This window comes from Capra hircus, chromosome 20 (genome assembly GCF_001704415.2).
Source record: "Capra hircus breed San Clemente chromosome 20, ASM170441v1, whole genome shotgun sequence".
Classification (NCBI taxonomy): Eukaryota; Metazoa; Chordata; class Mammalia; order Artiodactyla; family Bovidae; genus Capra; species Capra hircus.
In genome coordinates, this window is record NC_030827.1 from 43,415,519 (window position 1) to 43,421,518 (window position 6,000).

The window sequence follows — 6,000 nt, forward strand, 5'->3', positions numbered from 1 at the left end:
ATGCCCAACCATGAAGTGAATTCATATATGACAGAGAAGATTGTTCCCAAGGCCACATAAATATGGAATTATAATTAAACGTAGTGTTTATATCAGAATATAAGCATATATTTAATTTTTGACTCCATAAGACATTAAGTGGCATCAAGTATTTTTATTACCCATTGTATGCCACACTCATCGGAGAAGGTGATGGCACGCCATTTCCAGTAAATCTTGCCTGGACAATCCCCATGGGCGGAGAGAGCCTAGTAGCTTGGCAGTCCATGGGTTTGCTAAGTGTCTGAGTGACTTCAAGTCACTTTCACTTTTCACTTTCATGATTGGAGAGGAAATGACAGCCACTCCAAGTGTTCTTGCCTGGAGAATCTCGGATTGGGGAGCTGTGGGCTGCCATCTTCTGGGTCGCACAGAAGTCAGACCATGACTGAAGGAAAATTAGGGCAGCAGCAGCAGCCTGCCACGGCTTAAATTTAATAATTTCCATTAAAATGTAATGTATATGTGAATCAGAGTGCTAGCCAGTTAGAAAACATAACTGTCATATGGTAATTTATGCAATATGAATATCAAAATTGTTTTAGTTTACTGGATTTTCTGTCATTCATATAAGTATAAAGTGATTTTCTATTAGATCAGTCATACAGAAGAAAGCAAGGGTTTATTTTATAACAGAGGCTTTCCACTGACATATGTTCACTTCCTATATATACTAATGTAGAAATGACTCCTATATCTAGTTGATCTTTCTGCTGTTTTAGAGACTTTAAAAGGAGAAATCAATTTCTGCATGAATAGCAAAAAGAGAAATAAAGTAGTAAAGTGTACTTATGTGGAAAAAGCAAAAGCAAAACAAAACAAAACCCGTCGAAATTGCATTTCATTGTTTTTGTGTCAATACCAAAATTAAGATATGAATTGCTGTATATGTGTAAAATATTTCCTTTAGTGCTTTCTTGCGCTATACTTGAATAAAATATGATAAGAATAAAAAAGATCAGGAGAACTGCATAAATAATGCTAATAGCTTGTTCTGTGACCTTGGGGCAAGCCACTTGACTCGCCTGGTGACTCAGGGCTTTTGCCATCTGTAAACTGAATGGTAATTAATTAGCCTCATTTATTGCTGTGCTCAGTAGTTGCCATTTGTATAAGCTTGTTCACATCAGGGACATTTCTTGCAAGGCTTTTCTTTCATTTTGACTAGATGTCTAAATTTTTCCACATTTTAAATAAATGATATGTGATCACTATAAACAAAATATAGGTGGGGGAAGGGATAAGTTATCTACTTCCTGCCAATAGCTGATAGTCAAACGCAATAATACAATCATACTTTAGTGTTTTTCCTGTGTGTGTAAGTTGTAAGATGAAAGGCATAAGTAATAAACAAACTACATCTAATTAAATATCATTTTTCAAATTATTTTTAGTGATTTATGGCATTTTAATATTCAGCTTCCTACAATATGAAGAAACTCTCTAAATCAAAATAAAAACCATCAATGATGGGAAAACACCATCTGTTGTACATTACCCATTTTCCCAATCGTTTTTCAAGTGTTTTATTCATGAGGTCAATACTTACCTCACTCGTTACCTTTGGAAAAATGCACAGATGTTCCATTTTTCTCTTGATATCATCAGTTCCTGATTAATGATGGGTAAGTTCAAGTTGGTGAATTTTCCTTGCGCTGCTTCCTATTTTTCAATAACTTTTAAGTCTTGCTAGCTTCTTGACACCACTTTTATCATCCAGTAAACCTTGATTACTTGACAAAAGAAGATTTCAGCTAAATTGAAGCATTTTTTTAAGATCATTTGAACGACTGTCTCACTATTAGAAGAGCCTAATACAAATTTAAGCATGATTTATTTTTTCTCACATCAAGGTATATTAGCCTACAAATGCACTTTAAAACTAGAGAATGAAAGTTTCAATTGATTCTTAGAATCCGCAAAAATCTACAATTATAATTAAACGTCCGATGATGACTAATCTAGAATTTGGGTACGAAGGTTATTGAGTGAATGTATTGTTTTAGATTTAATGCATAATTAAAGAGCTTTGATAATTGTGTTACTGATTTTATATCGAAGTGTACATAATGAAAGTGGCTTTAAATAAGCTAAAAATAATTTAAAAGGAGAAAGTTGAAGAATTAACATTGGAGGAAAGGAAATATTCAAAGTCATGAAGCTTAGTACTTCCTACGATCAATATAAGCAATAGAAACTTTCTTGTTAGACTAATAAAAATACCACGCATGATATCATACTAGCCAGTTTTTTTAAAAGTAATTAACATATGGTTGTATTTTTATAGCAAAACTAACACCAAATAAAATAATCTATTGCTTAGTGTGCCTCATAAGGTGTCAAAAGCCACCCTATTAAGTAGCCTTCTAACAAATCTGATACATGCAAATAGTAACATGTACCCATTGTTCTAGTTTACTATACATGACAGTGTTGCCAAATAGCTCATAACACATATCATCATTATCTTTTCTCCCAAGGCTCCAGTAACATTTTTCTGGTTTGTCTTTAAACGCCTATTATCTAGTGTTCATTCAAGCTTTCAAGAAATTTGGTCGACCATTGAGGCCATTGAATGTTCTGCACCTGTTCAAATCAAAAGCAGTGCTCTATGTTGACAAACTGTTAGCAGAACACTTCTTTAAGGTATAGGATTCTGCTTTGGTTTTGTATTTCTTCATAGCAAACTAACTAACCGCTCAAGTTCGTTCAGAAATTTGGACCAGGGAATTATTTCATATTTTGTTTTTGACATAAATATTTAGCATTTTTTTTTCAACTGAGAAAATAGATTTAAAAATAGTAATCCAATTTGCTAATGTATGTATTTATGCATTCTTTATATGTTTTTAATTTTGACATGTTTTCAGATACTATGACACATTCTAAACTAATAATACTATTATTAGAAAATGTATTGATTCTCTGAGACAACATACAAATAATTATGAAATAATGGATTAAATATAATGAGAAGCTATATTCATAAATCTATCAGATCGCAAAGAAGGATTTCCTTTCTGATGAGACTGAGAAATTAGACAAGTTGTTCTAGATAATATGATGCCTGAATCAAAGATGAGTTGGAATTTGTCAATTATAAGTAAGGAGAGGGTGATAGGATGTTTTAAGCAGATGGAAGAGCATAAAATGATTTCAGATAAAAGAGGGAATTGACTATGATCAAAATTAAGTATATTCAGCACAAACTATTTTCATCTAAATATATTTTGGCATGCATATTTTGGAGAAAAGTGTCAGATTGTCAAACACCTTTAATTTTGGCCCCATTGTATAATCTATTGTAGTGCTGACATACTGGGAGAGGAAAGAAAAGGCGGGTGAGGAGGAGAAGATAAGAAGATAGGGTAAGGGAAGAAGAGGGAGACAGGTAGGACGAGAGAAGAAAGGAGAAAAAGAAACCTTAGGGAAAATGTGTGAAATGCAAGTGAATTTTCATAAATATAAGCAAATCTTCATCAGCTAATTGTAGTTATATTGCAGTACTTTGGCCACCTCATGCGAAGAGTTGACTCATTGGAAAAGACTCTAATGCTGGAGGGATTAGGGGCAGGAGGAGAAGGGGACGACAGAGGATGAGATGGCTGAATGGCATCACCGACTTGATGGACGTGAGTTTGAGTGAACTCTGGGAGTTGGTGATGGACAGAGAGGCCTAGTGTGCTGCAATTCATGGGGTCACAAAGAGTTAGACACGACTGAGCGACAGAAAAGAACTGAAATGAACTGAACTGAACTGAACTATTTTTTCCTCATTTTCTTGATAGTTTTCAAAGGTATTTTATACTTAAAAAAATAAAAATCAAATACTAGTCATTAGTTCAAATATCTGGTAGTACAAAAATACTTTCTGTTTTGTTCAGCCACCCAGTCATGTCTGACTCTGCGACTCCATGGACTGCAGCGTGCCAGGCCTCCCTGTCCCTCACATCTCCCAAAGTTTGCCCAAGTTCATGTCCATTGCATCAGTGTATTACACATTGTAAATTAAGTGTAAATAGATTAAATTATTCCAGATTAATGTGTGCATCTGTTTCTAAAAAGTCTTTGTGATGGTCTGACATGAATAGTTCATAATGCCCAATAATTACTCAGCTAAGGCCACCATTAAGGATGTGAAATTTATTTGTAATGTCTCTCTGAAGCCAGATTTTCATGACAGAATTTTCATCAACAATTAAAGTAAATGATTGTTCCAGTCCAGATAAAATATATTTATATTTTTATCACAAAAGCAAAGCTAAGAGAAATTTACTGGAAAAATTCCATTCTGTATCCTAATTGACGCTTATAAAACCTTATTTAACTGACAGAGTGGATAATTTTTAATGATAATAAAAGCACAGTACAAACTATTTAACCTCAGAAGCTCTTACTATCAGACATTATATCTACTTTCTTCACTTTCAATGACTGACAAAAACTTAAAGCCTTCTTTTCCTGATAATTCCATACTCCCTAACAACAAAAAAAGTAATTTCCATTTACCCAGTTTCTGTCCAAGTGGAATCTAATATTTTATTGCTTACTCAATTTTTTTCATTTTATTCAACCCTTACTCCTCAAAAAAAGATATTTCTTTATGTACTGTTATTGTATCCCAACTTTTGTGTTTATGTCCTTGATAAATGAACTTATGCAAAGCACAGGTCTCTTGATCTCCACAGGTGGTGCTGTCTTCTAACTCAACAAATACAAAAGGATGCTTTCTGGTTCTCATCATTGTGATTCTCACCAAGAGCATGTTTACGGCAAGTACGTTTTTATCACTTCATCTAGATAATTGAATTAGTAAATTCAAAGAGAAAAGCTTTATTTATTGATATACAGAGGGAAAATGCTGTATATTGTTTTAACAGTATGTTTCTAAGCTAGGAACTCTGGAATGAAGAATATCTAATGTTTATGTAAATGCTTATTTACGTTCATGGAAGTAAATTTAAAGGAAATAAACTTATTTCGTCACCTAGTGTATTTCATAAATTATCCTAATTTGTCCATTCTTCCTGTGTTTTTGTTTTTGTTTTTAATATAGGTGGAGGGAAGGAGTACAGGACAGTAAGTTATAGTCTAATTGATTAATAAGGTGATTCAATGCTTCAGCAAATGTTTGCACTACAGTATTAACAAAACTGAAAGATACATTATTTTGTTATTAGTTTATTTCTGCTAACTTGAGATTCATTTCTCAATTGCATCGGTGAATAAATGCAAATTAACATGTCATTTTTCAGTGAATGGGAAAAATACATTTAAAATGCCACACATTAGAATAGTATCCTTAATTTTTCTGTGAATAATGTAATTAAATGAGTAATTTAATCTACCTACCTAAATGAATAATTTAATCTACCTACCTAAGCGGTTGATTTTAAGATGCACATTTTTCAATGTACTATAAGAATTAGTATCCAATGTCATATTATATTTTTAAAAGTTTTAGCATCAAATTTTGATTTTTGAAAATAATAACCAAAGAAAGACCATGATATTCTATCTTTCCCATTTATATCTTAATTTTTTGGCCCTATATACCTAGCATGATGTTTCAGTAGTATATACAAATTTAATAACTAACACAAGCTGATATTTATTGCTAGCACAGTTTTATTAGTAGGTGTGTGTATGTATGTGTATGAGTAAGATAGGGATTATTTTATTCTAAATATCTGACATTTTTTACTAACTTTTAAAATGTAAGCTAGGTTGAGTCACTTAAAGTATATGTTCTCAGTATGCTCACCTCATTTCATCTTTTGCATTGATGAAATTTACTCCTTGTGAGAAGTGTATTTATAGAGGTGCAAAAATCTCTAGAATCTCCAGAAAATTTTAGACAAACATATTAAATTGAACAATTGCAACATTGTCAGCACATATTTTGTATGTTGTCATATACTTTATAAACATATGAGTTAGCAGAAGTTGTTAACATTGGAA